The sequence below is a fragment of the Pseudopipra pipra genome, chromosome 3 (genome assembly GCF_036250125.1).
Source record: "Pseudopipra pipra isolate bDixPip1 chromosome 3, bDixPip1.hap1, whole genome shotgun sequence".
Taxonomy (NCBI): domain Eukaryota; kingdom Metazoa; phylum Chordata; class Aves; order Passeriformes; family Pipridae; genus Pseudopipra; species Pseudopipra pipra.
In genome coordinates, this window is record NC_087551.1 from 5,993,727 (window position 1) to 6,016,005 (window position 22,279).

Consider the following 22,279-nt stretch of genomic DNA (forward strand, 5'->3'; position numbering starts at 1 on the left):
TGTAATGGTAGTGCCTATGTACCAGTCTTACTTGTCTAGACTGACTCTGCCTGTGTTTTGAAGCACAATATACTAGCTACTATGAAAAAAGAAATAGCATAACTATTTTTTATTTTTATTTGAAAAGCATGAGATCAGAAAAAAGCTTGATGCCAGTGGTACTCAAAAAATGCTGCAGTGCAAGTGAAAAGCTTGCTGTGATAGGTGCATTGGATGCTTTCTTGGATATCATCTTCCAGTCTAGTATATCCTACAGGGATCCAATTCATGCACTTTGAGACAACCCTATGTCATGGGGAAAGTAAAGCATGTAAGGAAAATTTGGAGATTTGTTTCAAAACAGTACACAGATCCCAACTGTATTAAAGAGGACTGATGCAGGAATCCCCAGAAATGAAGGCCTTCCCAGAAAGGTATGTGCAGGCTGCCATGTATATTTAAAAAAAACATGGAAATAAGAAAGAAGGATGCATGCTGCTCTGTGAATTCCTATCCTTTGGTGGCCCACAGGGTGGGACCATCATCAGAAAGTGGTTGAAAAGGAACAGATCTGCATGGAAACTACAGGATTCGAGTTTGGAATTAGCCTTTTCTGTACAATCAGCCACAAAACTGGCACACTGGTACTCCCTGAGATTTAGCACCTCATAAACTGGCAGCTTCAAATGATCCAAAGGTCTTCGAGGTTCGGTTGTGTTTGTGTGTACTTTTGTTTACATATATGCAGAAATATATGCATATATGTTCTATATGTTCTATAAATGATAGAACATATATCTATAGATAGATAGAACTCATCTGTTCTGTAAGTTAGAGCACGGCAAAATAATTGCTTCTTTTTAAGAATATCACACAGAAGTATGGAAATATACTGATTTCAGATACCTTTGTAGTTCTGTATAAATCTTACAGCCAGAAAGCATTAGCACGCAACAGCAAAATCAGACTGCAGAACAGAAACATTTTGTATTAACTTGTAGATTAAATTGGTTGCATAGAAAATGTGGGATGCCTCCTTCTACAGGAAAAACAGAGCACTGGGCAGTCTTGAATCTGATTGTTGGATTTATTGACTTAGAGGAGGAGACAAAGGAAAGGAGAGGAAAGGAGAGATATCAAGATGCTTTGGGAAGGAACAAGCATGGAGAAATAGAAAAAATGGACTACCACTGAGTAGAATATCTGGGAGCAAGATATCAAGGCAGCTATGAGTCTGGGCCAAATAACAGTGAGACCAGAGTTGGCTCACAAGTTGGCTATGGTAGGGTTCCACTAGTCCCAAGACTAGGGAGACCATAAGATCTGTAAGTCTGGGGGGGTGGACTAAGTGGGATCCATTTGCATGTGTGTCTCTCTGCATGAGGCAAATGGAGATGAAAGGATCCAGGGAAAGATACTGGATAGGCTGAGTGCTTAAGACCAGTTACCGGAGGGATGTCTAGTGTGCAGGCAAGAGTGTTTGTGGAGCAGCAGCTGGGGTGGGGCTGCTGGTCCTGAGGTGCTTGCAGCTGGGGAGAGCAAGGATTGCGGGCAAGCCGTTGGATAGACTGAGTGTCTGAGACCAGTTACTTGGTGTGTTTAGATATATATGTTTATATATGTGTAGATATATATGTTTATATATGTGTGTGTGAGTGTATTTTCCACTAACAGGCTTTTATGCTGCTCAACCAGAGAGGAAAATGAGGAGGCTGTTGCTGTTTGTGTGAGTGCTCAGTGTTTCTACCTGCAATGACCCCTGTACCTGGCCATGTGTCCATGCATATATTTGTTTTTGGCATCTCAGCTGTGTTTTTATGGGTACATATTAGGAATGGAAGCCAAGACTCACCACTCTCTGAACTGGGAACATGGAGCTGCAGTTGCCTCTCCTCCATCTGGCTACTGCATTTGGCAACATGTTTGTCACAAAACTCCATGAATGCTAAAAAGCAATAAGGTATTCAATATATATTTTTCTAATGTGACTGCTGAGAAATAACAGTAGGTCTTCATGAGAAAAATATTGCATAAATTGCTTCAGACCTCCTGCAGCAATAATTTGCTACTCTGCTTGGTGATCACTGAAAGGCTAAGCCAGAGAACAATATTCTGTTCTGTACAGGCAAGAGCAGACTGGATTTTGTTTGTGTGTCATAACATCCATTCTGTAACAGGCTGGAAAAATCTGCTGGAAAAAAAAAAAATTCTGATGAGGAAGAAAAGTTAGTTGGCTGAAAAAATGCTACCGAGCAAACGTACGCTCCATTTCTAAGCAAGTTCTTGTGCAGATGATATACTGCCCTCACTTGGTACATTTAACTTCTGCTGACAGAAGTCCTGCTGCAGCTTGCTCATAAAACAGAGTGACAGAAGGCTCAGAACAGTCTCCCATGTTAACCCTTGTGAGTGCACGATGAAACCCCCCCAAATCAGCGTGGTGTCCTTTGATCTACATTCCCTATTCATTTGCACTTTGGTTCACACAGAGCTTGTTTGAAGGAGATGCTTCTAAAGCTCTTGGAAAAATCTAGACAACAGCTCTTGATATATGGCTGTGAATATTCTTCACAGGGCTCCATTCCGTTCGTTGGCTTAGTCTGGGAACTTTTGGTTTGAATAAAAAGAGAAAAAAAATGTAATGATTCTAAACCACCAAGGGGCTTAGTTGCAAAAAAATTTAAATACAACATTACCCTCAGAAGATAAACATCTCACAAAGCTCACTTCAGGACTCATTACCTTGACATCTTCTAGATAAGGAGTTGAAACCCGAGAGATGAGCTACTGTTTATACCAGATTTGAAGGTTCTCCTCCTCCTCCCTGCTGTCAGTCTGTTCTAGCATAAGGAAAGTTACAACATGTGTGTTCTGCAGGTGGTTGAAGGGTCAGTAAATTGGCTTTTCTTGCACTGGAATATATTTGGTTATGATCTGCTTTGAGTCTTACTCATTTTCTGGGAACAGGCCATGTGTAGTTTAGGTTAGGTAATAATTTGCTGACAGACTGGCTGTCAGAATAATCCATAATTATGTTTTTCTTGGCCTGACTCTGGTGTCTCAGCAGCTACTGTCGAGACCAGCCTTAGGGAGACAAATCACTGCTGTTGCACCATTGAAACCAGTTCAAGTAACACCAGTATTACACTCAGAGCCTCCAAATGATGATACTGAGTGTCAGCAGTGATGATGGCTGAGTAGGGAATTTGTATTTAGGAGCACTTGGTTGCTGCTTTTCAGGAGGATCCATGGCTATTGAGATCCCTGCTCTTCCTCAGACCTAAATTCAGTATGTCCACATTGAAATGTTCATTTAGGAACAATTCATTAGTTGGGTAACAGCAGCTGAGTTTTTCGTCTACATTTCCGGTGTGTTTTCTCACCTGACATTTCTCAGAAAAATCTTTTTCACTCATCTAAATCAAATCTAGAGCTAAAGGGAATCCCCACCTGTTACAACCTCAAATCCCAGTGTAGGCTCCTTACTCCCACTGTCTCAGAGTGGGAAGAGTCACCCTGCAGATATAGCAGACCATTATTCCAGATATCCCAAACATTCTCGCCATGAGAACTTATGGCATATGAACCCAAGAGCTCATCATGTTGGAAACTACTTGGTTGCCTGCAGTCATGCAGGAAATGGGGGCCCAGGGGGAGGAGATCATAACTGAGTTTGATGTAGACAACTGAACTTCAAGAGGGGCAAGGAGAACTGCATTTCTGCTGGCCCGTCAGCCTTGGAGGGAAATAACCAGGTTCCCTCTTGGTAGCCTCTATAATGCAGAGGAACACTGCATAAATAAAGATGTACAGCAATGGAGAAAACAGCTTTAAAATACTGTCTTAAAAAAGATAGATTATGCATCCACATAACAGTTTTAATAATTTTGTTTGTACAAAATTGGCAGGCTTAGACTAGTACTGTGGTTTTTGCTGTTACTGAGAAAACACTGACGTTAATTGTGATCAGCCAGTGGTGGTTATTTCAGTGTGGAAAATCTGATCCTTAGCAAACTGTGGTGAAAGAAGTTTGCAACTTTTTAATGTTTTTTCTTTCTCTTTGCTCAATATTAGCTTTTCAGGTAAAATCTTGTTCTGATCTGAGGGCAGCAATCAGTAGTGCTGTATAAGCTGATGTGTACATAATCTTCCCATTTTTCATCATAGGTTTGTCGCCGTCTTTCTGTTTGTTTTCTCATCTGATATTTCTCAGAAATGTCTTTTTCACTCATCTAAATCCAGTCTGGAGCTATTATATGACAGACAGATTACAGTGTTCGTGTGCTCCCATACTGAACCAAGCTACAAATGAAAAATAAATCTTGCCTGATCTTGAGAGTTGGTAGAAATGTAACTATTTCCAACTGTTTGAAGCCACAACTTTTACTTGTTTTAAATGTGTCTTCTCTCTCAAGTTTATGACTTCCCACACGATTTGTCTCGAAAACACGAAGAAGAAAGTGAGAATAAGCGTGAAATTTGTACTGCTTTCAACTGGGCTTGCAGAGCTACCTGCAGTGCATGGCTGTGAATGAGAACTCCCAGACAGACCCCTCAGTCATTTGTTATTGCTGTGATGCTCTGAACCTGTATCATGTTACCTTCACAAATCTAAAGTTGGACCTCACAGTTTTCCATCTCTTCTTCTGTTGTCCAGAAGTTCATGTAATTTTTATTTTTGCAGTAGTATTTAATAATCCCTAACAAGGATTAGGGCTGTGTTGTTTGGCACAGCACACAAAGACAATTTCTGCCCTTGAAGTCCTACAGTCCAGGATAATGAACAGCACATACTAGAGAAGAAAAACAGCCAATGGGAATAAAATTTTAGATGTCTAATCGTTCATAATCACAGTAGAAACCAAAGGCCACTATTTGACCTTATAATGTGCCTTCTGCTGATCTTTGTGATCCCCTTAATAGTGGGAAAAATCAGGTTATGGAAGCTAGGATCAGTTCCTTAATTGTGTCACTTACCAAGACTGACTGTGACAGGATCAGTCTTGCCAATTCTTGGATGCAGCTCTGTCCCCAAGGGCCAGCCATGGGAAGATCTCTTGCCTGCACCTCCTATTGTTTTGCTGGGCTGGATCCACATCAGATGCAGTTAATTTTCACAATTAATGAAGGATACTGTGATCAAGACTCATACTAAAGCCACTTTATGCTATTTCAGAGTTATAACATGTATTTTAAAAAATGTGACTAATTTACACCCACTATCTGTGGGTAAAAGTCTGTAAATTGGCCTCCATGTCTGAGAAGCCTCTTGTTAATAGAAAGTTAATAATTATAAATATCATTTTTCTCAAAATCAAGAAAATGGACGTATTTAAATTCAGACAGTACTGTGCAAAATAATAGCTGAACTGCTGAGTTCCTCATCTCCAGCACAGACCCTCCAAAACTGTGTCAGTGTGTGTTCATGGTCAGTGCAGGAAAGTTTGCCCAGATACCACTAAAGATCCAACTGTTCCATGACAAGGAATATTTCCCTTGTCTGAGCAGTTCCTTCAGGCTGTGATTTATTATTATTATTATTATTCTAACATCTGCAGGCCTGGTTGTGCTGGGTATTGTACAAACAAGGGTGACAGCTCTCACCCTTCAACTCTGCTGTCAGAGACAAGGTAAAGCAAGTAGGCAGGTAAAACAAAAGGCTAGGGTTGAGGAGGGATGGAGTAGTAAAAATTAGGCATTTGAATATGTAGTACTTGGGTTTTTATAAATTTATTTTTATAAAAATATGTTTAATTCCTGAGGTTTAATACACATCAACATATATGTAATGTTGTGAAGGCTTAGAAAAAAGGAAATTCACACAATTATTATATGTATGAATTTCTAGTAATATATCAGAACTGTAGGGATATTTCAGGGATTGATCAGCGTTGCTTGAATTTTTTTCCACCTTTGGTGTCTCTGATAGCCATTTTCAAACTGACTTTTGTCCTGACATTAGTATAATTCAGCTCAGCTGTATTTTGAGGTTGATGTCAGTCTGATCAGAAAAAAAAGAATTATGCAGTATTGCTCACTTCTAAAATTAATTTAAAGCTTTCTGAATGCCCAGATCACAAATGTTCCTTACCTAATTACCTAATGCCCTCTTTCAGTGTGTCATTGTATTACTTTTTTTCCTCTTTTTAATATTATGGAAATGTAAAATAACTTGACCTTGAATAGATACCTTGTGGGGATTCCTTTAATATATGCAGTGAATTAAATGAATGCCCGTTGATAGCTAAAAAAATTTCAGCTCTTCTATTTCATAACAGAGCTTTGCACTTCAGAAGCAGAAAGATTTCTGGTGTGAAAGACCATTTGAATTTGGTCATTCATTGCATTTTTATTAATTTGTAATATGTCAAATGAATAAGCAATCTCTCTCTCTTCTGCTGATTAAAAAGTTCTATTAAGAACCTGGATGATAAATATATATGATATGAAATGAACTGAGTTATAAATCCAAAATGTAGACATAATGTAATAAGCCACCTTTTCCTCATCATCATACTCCATTTTTCTAATGTGTTGACACCTATTGTCAGCTTAATTATTTTAAGGTAAGATCAACCTTAATTAATCAAAGTAGACTAAGGTTGTCTTTGCATTATTTAATTTTTAAAAAGAAGCAGAATAAATGTATTCATCATCAATACAGTGCACATAAATTAAGATACAAGAGCACAAGAGGTTATACTAATAAAATGAGTCATAGTAACCAAGTATGTAGTTGGGGTTAATACTTCACTGACACAATGAGGGACAACTTGCTGGAGTCATCTCAGAAATAAGCGTTGTTTTGTCAGCTGCCAGAGATGCCAAGCAGAAAGCCTGATATAATGCCTGGTGTGCCAGGCAGGCAGAGGAGAGGGGTGACCCTAAAGTATAAGAAAAATGGGCAGATGTCAAGCTTATTACCAGTTTTTTGAGTTGTCTAATTCCTGAATAAATTGCCTGTAAAATTGTGAGTCAAAGGCAGCCATCTTGTTAATCAGTTTAAGTAATCAAGTAGTATCAGGGCATTAGAAATAATCCAAAGTTTACTTTTAAATAGCTTGGATTTTGTGTGGTGGTTTTGGGTTTGGCTTTTCTTCAATGGATTCAAACTATGTTTATCAGGAGTCTGTTTTTTATAAGTGAACACTTTTAGGAAGTCGCTGTTAAGCTATAAGCTGAGTTTCATTCCTCCCAATACAACCATATTGGCTGGACTGTTGCACCCCATGCATTTGAAGCCTCTGCTTATTCCCACATGAACTGTGTCCTGAGGAGAAACAGGATCACAAACCATGTCTACTATGGCAAGCCCTGGAAGAGAAGGAGAGTGTTGACAGCACCTTCATCCAAAAGCCAAAGAAGTCCTTGACCTGCTTGACTTGGGAGCCAAAGGCAGAGAAAAGCAACATCTGCAAAGGGGATGGGCAGGGACTGGCCCCAGCACTGACCCTGCTCACACCTCGTTAGCTCCAGTGCAGGTCCCCATTTGGCATCTCAGGTAGGACTGGGAATATCATTTTTGTGTCCACCCCCTCACTCAAGGGTAGCGTGCTTACATAAAGACTTTGGAAGTTACGTTTCACATCTAGAAACAAATCAGTTTAAAATCCAGGATTAGTGGGAAATCTCTCTCATTTTCCCTTTTTCAGTGTGTGTGTGTATGTTTGGGGGGAAAGGGTGGGAAAAATAGGTAAATTCAGATCTGAATGGGGTGGGGATCATTGGGTTGCTGGTGTTCCTGCCTTGGTGGTGCAGCCTCCCTTTTCTCTCACTGCAAGTCAGGCAGCTTTTCCTAAAGTGAAGCTTGATTTTTTTTTTTATTATTTTTTTTTCACACAGCTTTAATGCCGTGTTTTTGTGGCAATTATGTAAATTATATGTCACACCACTGCATATTTTCCACATCATTTGATTTGACCTTTAAAACTAATAAGAGAATTATCATTTTTATGGGTAATTTGTGTTTCATGGTATGAGACAGCAGGACAGAGACTGATGGGGAGAACATCAGAAAACACAGTAGTCATGTTGCAAGATAGTACTGGAGGGCCATATCCAATATGCAACTGTGGCTGCTGTGAGCTCCTGAAGAGTAAATTAGAAGATATATTGTGGAATAAACTTTCCAGAAGGGAATTTTCTTTCTAATAACCTTCAGTGAGGTCTGGGCTAGCCATTGTTTTTTTGGTTCATAATTGTTTCTAATATGTGCATTGATATCTCATCATAATTTATATGTAGATATGGATAAATATTTCAGGTAATGTAATAAAGAATATTACTCTTTCATACAAATGTTGATAGGTTATGCCTCATGATACATATGAATGTCTTATCCCACTTAATCACACCAAACCTCTAGCTACATTCTCCTTAAGTAATCAATTCTGCTGGTTAACATACACTGTGTAATTTTTAAAATTTGTTGACCAGTTTTAAAGCAGCTGTAATGAACTTCTCTATGCATCCACTTGTTAAACTACAATGAAAGGCAAAATGCTAAAAGCAAACAGAATTCTCTATATATTTTCTTCCCCGAGAGGTACAGAACAAGCATGATGTTAACAGTTTCATCAACAGCACTGTAATACTTCTTTCTCAGCCTCCTTCTCACTTAGAAAAACCTCTGGAAAGTTCAAAGTGTCAAGAAAATTGTTGCAGAATTGTGATAAGACACGATATTCAAGCAGTGAAGACTTTCATAACACTACCTAAATGCCTTATTAATCTAACATGTGTCAGGTAAGATTTTCTGTGTGTTTAGGATGACTCCTGGCAGGAGCACAGGATTTTCTACGTGGGCTGTGGTTCAGGGAAGGGGAGGACAGAGTCTTATTCTTCTGACAGAAAACTAGTATTTCATATGCATTTAGCAGTAATGGGGAGCTACCCATACACAGAGCCCTAGGAAGTGATGGGAAGGGTCCCCACCTGTACTTTGACCACACAACTGATTTTTATATGGCGTTTAATTCTCCTTATTTTTTTATTAAATACCAACAATTTTATTTGGGTTTTGGTTCATTTTTGCTCTTTCCCTGTTCTTCAGTTCCTCTCTAGACTTCTTTCTAACAAAATTCTCCTGTTAGAAGAATCTGTTCTGCTTGTTCTGCCACATTTTAGGTTTAGTAGCTCTGTGTCCCACCTCAGCAGAGCCACAAGACAGTTCAAGTACTTGAACATGAGGTTCTGGTCTACGTTTACCACGCAATGAAAATCTACCTTACAGGTCAGCTCAGAAACCAAATGAAAGCAAAAAATCCCAAGGCCTTTTTTGCTTAACCTGATTAATTTTGCAGTTACATAAGACCTGTGAGTATCCTGTAAATATTCTTCTCACCTTGAAAAGAAGCTTGCACCTGTTTCTCCTAATCTTGCAATGCATTTGGTTCTTCTCCCACCTTCTGCTTCTTTCTTCAGCTGAGCCCACTTTTTCCTTTCCCTTGACACAGCATATCTTCAGGCTTTTCTTCACATAGAGAAATGTAACAAAAAATACCAAAACCATCTGACTTGAGCATAGAGGCACCCAAAAACTTCCTGCCAAGTTCCAGCTTTTTCAAGACAAATTACAAAAATGCTAAAAGCTTAGTAACTATAGCAGCGCAAACACCACCACTACAATATGCCGCAGCAGATTGTTCATATGTCACTATTTTTCCAAAGTTCCTTGGCAAACATTTCCATCAGTAAACAAGTCAAGTGAAAGAATTGTAAAATGGCCAGCAAAAAGCCTCACATCTTCTCTGGGTAATGAAATAAAATTCTGGTACTTATCACTATTATTCTGTTCTTCAGCCCCTCTTCTTTCACCTGTGCTGACAGACTGCAGTTGTCTTCGTTTCTGCCTGCACAACGAGGCTTTTGCCTGTCATGCCACCATCTTCTTCATATTGCAAGTTTATCAAAGCAATGTCATGTCTAAATGTTGGCTCACATTCTCACCTGGGGGGTAAAACTTACATAGATCCATTAACTTTGTCAGAAAGACGACAAATTATGTGAGCTGGGGAGCTGGCACTGCGTGTCTTGTGCAGCATGGTGCACATGGATGGAACTGAAAAAACACATTAATAATGCCAGTTCACCAACACTTAGAGACAGACTGATGATTCTTTTTAGTTTTCTATTGTCTATTCTGCTTTGCAGCTCAATGGGTTGGTGTCATCAGAATTTATTGTTGAATGAAGTGTCTGGGGAAGAGGCCAATTCATGCTGTACGTTAATGATGGGTAAATGCTAAAAGTTTGAGAGTTCTTACTTGATTATTACTGGAATAATTTCTTAAAGCTGAAAGTATGTATTTCTACCATGCCAATACATACAGCATCTGAATCTGGATTCAGAAATGGAATTGGAATTGGAAAATCACTGTATTTATGGAAAAAGGAACCTAATTTACCAACACTTGAAACTGTTCTTCTTCGTTAGAAATGGAGCAATTTTTTCCCTGTTGTTTATAATTACTTCTCATTTGAATGTTCCTTAAAGTTAAGCAAAATTACAGTAGATTGCATTATAACATTTGTCTCTTCGTATATTGAAATAACCTGGAAAACTCCAACATTCACTGAAGCCAGTGGAAGTTTTGCCATGAATGAATTTAACTTCCAACTCTTAATGCTTTCACTTAGCACATGAAAGGATGTTCTGGCTGTGCTTTGACTTTGGCATTGGCGTTCCAAGCTGTAGGGATCAGTGAAAAAAATTGTATGAGAAAAAGAAATATTTAATCAAACACCCAATCTGATTAAAAACAATACAAATCTGAATGTGTAAAGGTATCTTTTACTAAGGAAAAAAAAGGAGCTATAACTGGCCATAGATGTAAAATGTTGTGGATGTATCTATAGCATATATCTTTAATAAAAGAGAAAATATAATATTTAAAAAAATCAAGGTTCTGGGGGTCACACAGGAGAAAGAGTATTTTTTTTCTGGGCAATTCAGAACTCAGCTAAGTATCTAGGGCTTTCCTCATGTTCAATCAAAGTGCATAAGCAAGGCTTGGGACAGGGAATGGAGCACAGTAACCTTTGCTCCCCATTTCTGGCCTCATCAGTGCTGAATTCTCCTTTCATGGGAATGGTGCATCTTCTTGGGATGGGGCAGCGGAGCTGCCTGTGGAGCTGACTGCCAGGTGAGAAAGGCTTTTGGGTTTGGGAGGGCTACATCTCTTTCCCTCCCTATCCAAAAAGAGGGAATTGGTTTTGTATTCCGTTCCTCAGGCCATGTTCTTATGGATATACTGTAGTGAAAGAAATGGGCAGTGTTGCTGGGGAACAGATCTCCTTGTAAAGCCCACTGCAGTTTGTAAAGGGCATGGGGAACTGGACATTCTCATGAGCCATAATATATATCAAGTCATGTGTTAAAATTAATTTTATTTTATTTCCCTTTCTCTAAAAGAAGTGTTCCTTACTCTGGAGTTCACTTCAGCTCTGTCCTTTGGATTAAAAAGGGAGGGGGGCCTGCAGCAGTTACTCTGTTGTTCCCACATGACTGGCCACAGTGTTTTATCATAGCAGTAGCATAAGCAAAAGCAATCATTGTCAGAGTCCCAGGCTGTTCCCCTTATCCACTTTTTAGCAATTTAACACATTCATCACTTGCTCTTATGCCACCCATCCTTGACTTAGCAAGCATGATGGACTGCACAGGCAAGCCTTTTTATCAGAGCTTTCAGAAAGCTGCATCCATACATCACCTTCCCTGTTTATTTCTCCAAATGCCTTTTTGCAGTGCTCGTTTCTTCTCATGCAACATCCCAAGAGCTGTGGTAGAGCAGTTTAACTATGACTTACTTAACTGGTGTCATAAACTGAGACTCCTGCCCTCACTGGCCTGAGTTAATTGTGACAATATTGGCAACAGGATTTTAATCTTAACTTCTGTTCAAGGAACCTACACAGTTCACACAATGAAATACTGTTCAACAGCGTGGTTGGCCTTCTCTCCAGCATTTATTCCTGCATAGCAAAGTAGTGAGTTCTCAACAGGCTTAAAAAGGCAAGAGTACAATACAAACCCATTTGTGACCTTCCTGTTGATTTATTCTCATCAGCCAACAGGTGCCTCATACAGAATTCAAACTAATAAATGCTTAAAGACAAAACTAGCAACCTTACAATGAAATGTGTCAGGACAACTTCTAATCCTCTCTGTTTTCACAGCAGTGAAAAGATGAGGGGAGGGGGGAAAGAATGGAAAAAAGGAGGGCATGGGAGACAAAGAACAAAATCCTGAAAGAGTTAGTGCCCCAGAGAGCTGCATAATGATTAACAATTCTTTTTTCAAATGATAAGTGATTCTTTCTCAGTCCTGGATGACAATAGAATTGTAACTCCATCAAAATTACTTTGAATAGTCTCATTAATGACACACAGCCTTGGTTTGTCTCTGCCTCAATGTCTGATAATATTTTCACACTTGCTATTGAATGTGTGGTTTAGCTTTGTCCTCCCCATTTGTACAATACGTTCATGCATATCATATCATCTGCTTTTGTACTTGGATGTTCAACAATTCAATAAAAGGTTAACAACAAAAGGGGGGTAAAAGAGGGGGAGGATAAGATGAAGGTTTCTTTTCAGTACAAGCTAACTAAACAATGGAAAGTGTATTATATGATCTGTAGAAAGCAGCCTACTTCATCTAATTCTAGCCACAGAGGATATTTAGAAACCACAGGCCTTAAATATGATTTATTGAAGTACAATCTTGCCTTCTTTGCATAGACTAGAGGTATTTTCTTCTGAAATAGCTGATTAACAGAAGCAGCTCCCTTAAGAACAGCTGCACAGAGTATTCTTGTCAAGCCTCTACCTTGTATAAATATTTTTAATTAATAGATGCCTTCATCAAATACAAGAAAAAATTAAGCATTAATGCTCACCAGAGATCCTGCTATTAGAGTGATTATTTTAGATATCGTTTCATTTGCAGATGTCATTAATTTATGTTTAATAGATCACTAATTTAGTTTTATCTGTCTCTTGCTCAGTTTTTGCAGAAATTAGCAAGCTGTTCTTCCTTCAAAGCCTACCAGCTTTCCCCTCCCACTTCCTTCAGGCTCTCTACTCTCCACAGAGTGTGTGTTTAAATTAGCTGGACCACTGCAGGCTGAGATACCGATTAACCTGCACATCAGCCACAAGAGGGGAGTTAACAGTGTACCTGGGGGACTCGGAGCAGAAAGCAGCGTTACTGCTGCAAGTCATCTGCGCTGTTTGGGAAGCAGTAGTTGTGTCACAGAGGAGAAGGCTGCCCTTGAAGTACCTTCTGCTCCAGTGAGTGGCAGTGGGTATTGTTGCACAGTATATAAACCTCCTTTTGTCAGCTTGCATTAACCACAGAATTGACTTGTAAGACATCTGTACTTGGGGAGAGAGAGATGAGTGATGTCCTGTCTGTGGCAAAGGAAACATCAGTGCTGCAGCACAGAGAGGAGATACTGGAGCTCGTTTCTTGGAAAACTACATTGGTGTGTTCAAAGTTTTACCTCAGCTGCTTCTGCTTTATAGGTGTTTAAATGAGGGGTTTCTGTGCATCTGCACAGGAGAAGGTGGCTCCCAGAGCCACATGTCCAATAGGTGAGCGTGAGCTCAAAGAGCTCTTGGTACCAGTCTCAGCAGTTTTAGGCTTGTGCCCACAGGGTTCAGTGCATACAAGAGCATTTCATGATTATGCTGTTGACAGGCTGAGAAATTTTGGGCTGTTCGGCCTGGAGAAAAAAAGGTTGTGTGGACACCTCAGAGCAGCCTTCCGGTATCTGAAGGGGCCCTGCAAGGGAGCTGCGTAGAGGGACTCCACCAGGAGCTGTAGTGATAGGATACAGAGTAATGGCTTCAGACTTAAAGAAGGGAAATTTAGGTTAGATATAAGGAAGAAATTCTTTACTGTGAGGGTGGTGAGGCACTGGCACAGGTTGCCCAGAGAAGTTGTGGCTGCCCCATCCCTGGAAGTGTTCAAGACCAGACTGGATGGGGCTTGGACCAACCTGGTCTAGTGGAAGGTGTCCTGCCTTATGGCAGGGAGGTTGGTACTAGATGAGCTTTGAGGTCCCTTCCAACCCAAACCATTCTACGATTCTATGTTGCTACAAGTATTATGTTCAGGATAGCAAGAGGTGGGGATCAATATTCTCTCTCCCTTTTAGACTAAGACAAGAAATGAAGGAATGGAAAATTTCTTTGCTCTGGTTTTGATCTGGCGGCTCTGGTACAGAGGAATGACATGGCTTTTTGTTTCACTCACAGGGAAGAGCTATGAGATGAATCTAGATCTTCTTTGTTCTAGTTCCTTGTTGTATTATTACCTATGAGTGGTGTTTCCTAAAGGGCAGCACCATAGTCCAGTCGGTTTTGCTCCATCGTAGTCAATAAGTACTTTATCACTGACTTTAGAATAAGTAGAGTACACAGTCAACCATTACAAGACAAGAAACTGCTGATTTAATATTGATTTAGTGAGTAAGCTTCTCCAGTAGTGTGTCTCAGCTTCTAGCTGGGGATATCTCTAGATTTAATTTTAATCAGATCTCTTCTAAAAGGGATTAAAGGATGCCAGTTGTGATGAGGACCGTGGCATTTCTACCTTCTGGAAACATTTTTTTATTTTATTTCAGCAAGTTCATTTAGTATGAGCAATGCTTCTGTGGGGATCATTTTGACTCTTACTGTTCTTAGGCTGAATATGAACCATACCTCGTAGATTTAAGGACCTATCTCAGTCAGAAAACTGAGAATGTTAATTCATAAATTTTCCAGTAAGTGGCTGGATGGAGAAAGATTATAATATTTTTAAAAGACATATGCTGTTATTAAGTGCATTATAGTAACAAAAGACAAATATTAATGCAACCATTTAGGTATTTCTGAAGACCGGTTGGATTGTGGGCACCATAACAATCTTCCAAGAACACAGGAATGGGATTCCTGTGGTTTGCCAGTGAATCTGAAATAGCCAAGCATAAGCTCATGTAGAAAAAAGTCTGTTCATAGCAACCTAATATTATCAACACTCCTAAAATGAACATAAAGAATAACTGCAGAAATGAGGGCAAAGCACAGTTGCCCCTCTTGTGCCTTTTAAGTCAGCTCCAGTGACAGTGGGCTGCTGAAGATGCTACATCCTGACAAGGAGGTCAAGGAATGCAGTCTGAGCATCATCCTCTACATCAGAAACTCTAAAATTTTCTGATAGGAATTTTCCTAATGCCTAATTCTTGGGCAGGACTGTGAGCAACTGCAGAAACTCGAGAGCTTGACACTAAACGTGTGAGGAGCACTGTCTTAAAGACTTTGCAATAGCATGAGATGTCCTGTCCATATCTAGAAGTCCAGTTCTGGTCTGTTCACTTGCCAGATCAGCAGACCTCACAAGCTTCAACTCAGAAACATAAAAAGTAAAATATTCTGAAGCAGCAGGGAATTTAATAAAAGAAGGGGTGGAGACTGCAGGGCAGAATCCCAAGTTTTAGTTAAATCTGAAAGCAGATTAAAGTAACAAGAAAAGGTTTGATAGCTCCCTTATGAATGCATTAGCTGTAAATATGAAATGCAGCCTGCTTATAAGGAGCTGTTGATAATGTCCATCAACACTGGAATGAAGAAGTACTTGTATTGATAGGAGTCCTGGCAACACTCCATAGTGCCCCTCTCTACAGTGCCCTCTCCAATGCGCTTACAGGGAAGACTTGCAGAATGTCATTCTTGTCCACAGCCAATGCCACAAGTTATTTTTGCTGGTAGGGATTTTAAGTTTCATGTAGATGCCAAGGTAACCTTGGCATATGTTAAGGAGCTCTGGCTGTGATGGTTCCTCTGTGGGTGACAGCCTGCTCCTGAGGAGAGACTGTCCATCACTGTATCAGCCACATATGGAGATGAGTGTCTGTGAAGAGCTCACACAGCTTCAGCAGAACTCAGCAGTCTGGACAATTCCCAGCATCTTGGCAATGGAATACAGTCATCTCTTCAAATAAATAAAGTCCTACAAGAAAGAGACCTGCTGTATGCAAGATAGTGAGACCACGGATTTGAAGAGTTGCTGAGAGTCTGAAAAGAGATTGGTTCTCCGCTGAGACTGTGGTGGTATTTGTTTGGTGAGTCCCCATTGTGCAAGGACTTATGTAAACTATAAAACTTGCCCTCAGACTGTGAGCTGTGTCAACTACTGGACCAGAAACAGTTTACCTGTGGTTGTTTCACTTCACAAATATACTGCCTTTTAATATATTCTGCTATCATATGTGGGCTACATAATTTTCCAGTAAAAACCTGGCCACCAGGATTTTTTTCTAGTGCTATACAAAAAATTTTGCCCATTGATTGTTCCAGATTAAAAACCTGCTGTGCAGTACATGCTTTCAAAAAATACACCCAGGCATCACAATGAAGGCAAGATTGTCTTTATTTAAAGAAGAAATGAGAGTTCCTTATTCACTCTCCACTTTCCAAACGTTGTTGCAGGTTGAAGTGTCAGGGTGGATGGAACAAAAAGGACCTCAGGAATATCACGACTGTAATCAGTGTCGTGTCCCTGGTCTTCTGCCTGTTCTTGTTCACCAGCATGTGAATGTACTGATCACCATCTTAATAATCTTTGACAACTTGGGGAGATTGGACTCTGGTGAAAGATTCCACGCAAGATGAGGGTTTGATACCATGTGAACTCTCCCCAGAGTAAGTAACTGTAGATATTTTATTTTTTCTGTTATCACAGAAAAGAAACCTTTTGCATATCTCTTAATCACCATCACTCTCTTTCATCTGGTAGCACAGTTTTGTGAGCAGCTGCGTACAGAGGATTGATGTTAAGGTAAGTAACAGAAATTACATTTGATAAGTTTTATTTTTCCTTTCTCTTGTGAAATTAGCAGCGGTGTTTTTCCAAGCATATTTGTTTAGGATGATTACCTGAGTAACTTTGAGCTATAAATTCTTTTTGATATCTGTTCAGAGGAGGTAATAATTTATTTGGCATGTCAGTCATGTGATAGCATTTCTGTTCTGTTAGTGGCTGAGCCATAAATATTTTTATCAGGATTCTAGGTTTCATTCTAGAATAGTGAATTTGAAACTGTTTTTCTGTGTGGATTGTTTGTGGTCTTTTCCAACAGAAATGCTTATTTAAAAAAGAGTTTTAATCTAGGCAGTCTGCTTTCTGAAAAAGAATAAATTTGTGTAAATGGAATTACAGCCCCTAACTGGATTTCAGGTTTGGTCAAATAATCTGGGCAACAAAACTATACGCATTTTAATGACAAAATGCTATGATACTGTCTTCTGTCCTTATTTCTCTTCCTGGAAGAGAGTCCTAAAGTCTACATTTCATATTGCATTTCCTATATTTTGTAAGAGGAGAAACCAGCCTTTTTTTGACTCCTGCATATAAAGGAGTGCAAATTCCATGAAGTTTCAAGAATGTGTCACAAATCCAAAATATTATTGCTTTTGGCTAAAGCATTTAAAAAAGGGGATTCTGTGGACAGAGGATGGTAGAAAAGAAATTGCTCGTTTTCAAGTGACCACTACAGGAATATTTGCTGGTATATATCTGACATGCATGTCCTCTGGGGAATACCAACCACAGAAGTGAATAGAGACAAAATTGAGTTAAAATTGGTATCCTTGCAAACATCTGTAGCTTTAGCTCTTCTATCTGCTAATCTGAACTATACCCTCTTTCAAGTGGTGCTTATTATGTCTTTTGAACAATGAATTTGTCCAGAATGAAGTCTAATTTATTTTAAATCGTAAAGAATAGAGGGGATTTCACTCTGACAATGGCGATTAATTGTAAATCTTTAAGTGTGTTAAGGAATAGAAGTGTTCAAAATTATTCTTGATGAGCTATGGAACTGATTAATCTTTTTTTCCTTTTCTCCTATTTCTGAACTGATCAGGTTTTCTATGAATGTGTTAATTGCTCAAAAATTCTTCTAACTCTTTTCACTTAAAAAAAAAAGCAATTATTAAAAAGGCTTTGGGTTTTTTTTAGGAACTATCTCCTGCTACTAGTTCTTTCAGAATCTGTTATTTCTTTTTAGGCATTTGGTTTGTCTGCTTAAGCAAGTCCTCTGTTTCTACACTATGGTTAGATAATTTAGTCTGTTAAAATGAGAAAATCACTGAAAAGATCTAACCCATAATGACTTGCAATATTACTTTCCAGCATGGATAATTGTTCACTGACTATTTGTGAAGTATTTAGGATTCATAAACATCTTCGGGGCTAAAAACATTTGTCATGCAGATACACATATGCGGTTGTTAATAATAAGCCACAAATAACAACTGAATGAGCTGACAGTGCTTATGACAAAATTATTCACTATTTTTTTGTAGTATTCAGCCAAGTCTGCTTAGTGTGTATAAGTAACTACTGACTTAGAGGTTCTAAAGGGTCATTTTTCTGATTTCCTAGGTAGTGTGGACCAGGTACTCTTCTGTAGTTATGCTGCATGATAATTATATCCATGTGCATTTATTGTTTTAATTCTGCTGAATGTACCTAGACTAAAAAGGTTTAAATAAAAGCAGAAAAAATCTGGTGTAGAAATTAATGAGGCCTAATGAGAAAAAAAAATGAATATTTAGTACAGCAGTCACATATTTAAACAGTGCAGCACTCGTGTCATAGTTAAAATTTTCTCCATATTCAAGGTGGAACAGTTTAGATAATTTCTTATTCTTTCTTTTTGCGAAATCGTGTAGAATCCTGATGGGAAATAGATTCAAGACAACAGTTGTTTCTCTGTAGCAAATATGATTGTCAACGGAAAGAAATGCAAGACAGCCATCTGTTGGCTTGTGCAGCAACCTGCTTGTTTCCAGGTCCCAGGGTGGGCTGCTGGAACCCCGGACAGGAACAAGTACTGTGCTCTTGGTGAGGGCAGATGGTGCTTGTGGACAGTTTAAATTCAGGCTGAGCTTAAGTCCACTAAGAAGTAAATGTATGCATGTGAAAATGGGTCCTGGGAGTGGTACGGACATCTGGGATTCAGGCAAGGCTTTGTCATCAGCAGGTTCCTGGGTGTACAGGGGATTTCTGCATCTTTTCCCAAGTAACAATTCTGTGCTGCAGAACACTGTGGCCAGCTGCCATCAAAGGTGGCGGGTTCAGCACTGATCCTCTGCTTGGGGAGAGCAAATGTGCAGCTGATCTCAACATGTTGTGACAGTGCAGTACAGGAGACTTGCTTGTCTCTGGATTTGTGTGACACCTTCAGGTCTGCATTGTAAAGAACATACGAGTGAAGATCACAATCATTCATCTTTAAATAGTTGGAGTGAGTGTAAGGTTTGGATTAGATAGTTTGGATCTTTATATTTGGTAGATTGTGGACTATTGTTAAGATGTTTTCCATCATACAGATCATTAAGTGATTCAATTAATAATTGGGCCTTTGGTTGCCCAGATCTCCTGATCCAGCTAAACAAGACTATCATCATGTATCATTGCCATTCATGCTGAGGGTCTGAGCCAGCATATCTTCTTTCCCATCTCAGATACTCTCCCAGGCTTCTATTTTGAACTGATTTTGTACCTCTCCTAGATCTGGGACCATTTAGATAGGTTTAATCCCCAACACAAAGGAGGTAACTTCACCCTGCTGTCTGCCTCCAGATCTTTTTATCAGATAGAGACAAGATAATGGATATACTGGCTCTCCCTCGTACCACAGTCTTCAGAGTAATGCTTGAGCACATGTTATCTCTCTTTCAGGTGACAATAACACAAAGGAGAGCTCTTGATATGGTACCATGGTGCTGTATGTTTGGGCAGGGATTTTGTGAGCCTCTCACATATTGCAGCCCTCACTGGCCAGTACAGCTACATGCTGGTGCTGAGGATTAAGCTTCAAACCACAGCAATTTCAATGGAAATTTTATCAGTGTTCTTATCTGGCACAAACTGTGCAATTTTTGAGAGGTCCCTAGCTTGCTTTGTTTTGTTGGGGTTTTTTTGTCCCTGATGAGGCCAATTCCATTTAAAGCTAGAAAAAAAATGGAGCCAGTGTTGAAAATCATGCCTTATATGTTCCTCTGAGTACAGATAGATTGAATTTCAATTAAAAATTAGAGTGAAATGAAAGGTCACTTGTTAATTCTAATGTAATTTTAAATGAGTGTAAATTAATTTTGTTTTTTTCTCTGTCTTTAAGTTCTTTCACATGTTCTTTTGCAGGTCAGTGAAGTCACAAGAACGGAAAACAACCAGTGGTTGTCAAAGGTAAAGGCAGAGGAGCAAGGGGGTCTGAACCATAAGAAGGGTACCCAAATAATTGGTTATGCCAAATAATGGAGCAGAAGGCTGTCCTGGTTGAACTGCACTAATGATTTGTTTGCTGCATTTTGTGGCAGGCATCCACTGTGAATATTTGACATGTGATTGCTTTGGTGGAGATATGCAAGTTGTTTGCAAACACCAAGGATTTGACCACGTCATTCCATGTGATAGTCATGTCTCATATTGCCAATTCCTGTGCTGTTTCCCACCTCCCATGTCCCCCTCCAATAATTTGGCTTAGATTGTGACAGCCTGTGGTTGTGATGCATTTATTCCACATTTTATTATCAATAGATTAATATTCTGTTTTAAATGAGGTTCAGCTAGTTCTGAACTGATAGAGTTGGAAGGATAAGGGATAGGCCAGTTTGTTACCATCCCTACAGATCCTACTGTGGGCTAAAAGCCTGCCACTTACTGAGAGTTTTCAAATTGTATAGGGAGAATTTATTAATTATAAATTCTCTAGCTACTAGCAGAGGATCAGAATTACTCTTTGATATGACCATATACCCTTAATGCACAAAAATGTTCTCAAATGTGTACAGGAGGTAAATCCAGTGGTCTCAGTTCAAACTCAGTGAACAATTCAGTTGGAAAGGCATTCCAGTCTCTGTGTATGCAACTATCAGAGTAGGAGTAATCCTGATATCCCACTTGCTAATAAAGAGTCCTCTTACCTGAACACAGAGCCCCTGAAAGGATGGAAGAAAACGGTTACACAGTTTCAGAGGAGAAGCCTGACAGATTGTGTGCTAGTTTTGAGAAGCTGGCCTTTCTCCTAGGTAAGGTTTTACTCTTGCTTCATCAGCAAATTGTAACAAAAAAGGTCTAGACTGGTCCTGATTTTATGTTATGTTAATATGAATTTTATGACTTTGCCTCCATTTTAATCTATAAAGTCTGGATTTTTCCCTTTAATTTAAATGACCTGGTTTTGAAATTGCTGACTGTTACTCCTTGGGGGTGTTCACTTCCAGAAGCTCCTGGGGAAGAAGTGACTGATCCTTAATGTCAGAGGAAGGTACAACTTTTATCCTGTATAAATAACTTCATTTTCAGAAGAAATCTGGAGTGGGATATGGGAATTGGTGTATTGGTGTGTGTTGAAAGCAGGGAAAAAGTAAAACAGCTTCAACAAAAGATGATGATAAGTGCATTATGTTACTGAAAGCAAAAGAAAAACCCTTAAAAATTTGGAAGCAAAAACAAACCAATTTTTTAAATAGAACAGAACAGTTTCCCAGTAATTCTGAATCTGTTTGGTTCTGTTAATAACCTTCTCTAAGCTTTGCCTTTGACCTCAAAACTAAGATAGAAGAAGGTTTTGCCTTTGTTGCTCAAGACAGATGAGCTTGTTAGGGCAAGCTAACAAATGTGGATTGTGTCACTACAAATAGGAAGGGGAAGGTGACACTTCAGGTGCTTGCTTCTGGCTAAGTCTGGGAGGCCAATGCTGCTTTCTTATCTAGGCACAGCCTTTCTGCTTACCTTACAATAAATTAAACTGACTACTTGTCTTCATCAGAGCTGGAGCAGCTTTTTTTTTTTTTTCCCTCAGGGTAACTAATACACCTTTGTTTTCCTGAGATAAAACATTGTGAAGGCAAGACACTTTAGTTTACAAGATCAGTGCTGTACATCTGCCTAAGGTTGGCTTATCTCACAGTGACACTGAAGTACTCTGACATTGCTGTCTTTTTTTTCTTTTTTTCATTTTGTCTTTTTAATTATTTTTTTTTTTAAATACTTGAACAGCCTTCTGTGTGCTAATTACCCCAGCTAAACTCAGGGTGTCCTGAGCAATGAATGATTTGTTTTAACTGCAGCATTCTAAAGCTCTGCTGATATGGAGATCACAATGCTGATGGTAAAAATCCTATCTGGGAAGTAGTTTGTCCCTTCCCATAGCAATGTTCCTTTCTCTCCTGGTTTTTACTCCATTACATATTTCAATTTGATTCACTTGTGTGGCATTTTTCTGTTCTCCTTCCAGGATGTA

At 39.2% G+C, this 22,279-nt stretch overlaps 1 protein-coding gene across 1 annotated transcript in view; it reads left to right on the plus strand.

The window, feature by feature from the left end:
- The window catches only part of SPTLC3 (serine palmitoyltransferase long chain base subunit 3), a 293,881-nt gene that overhangs the window by 170,275 nt on the left and 101,327 nt on the right, over positions 1–22,279 (plus strand). Inside the window, exons 14-17 of the mRNA XM_064647552.1 lie at positions 8,585–8,724; positions 16,554–16,667; positions 20,176–20,220; positions 20,968–21,062. The gene's annotated coding sequence lies outside the window, so the exon portion shown is untranslated. The remainder of the gene's footprint in view (positions 1–8,584; positions 8,725–16,553; positions 16,668–20,175; positions 20,221–20,967; positions 21,063–22,279) is intronic.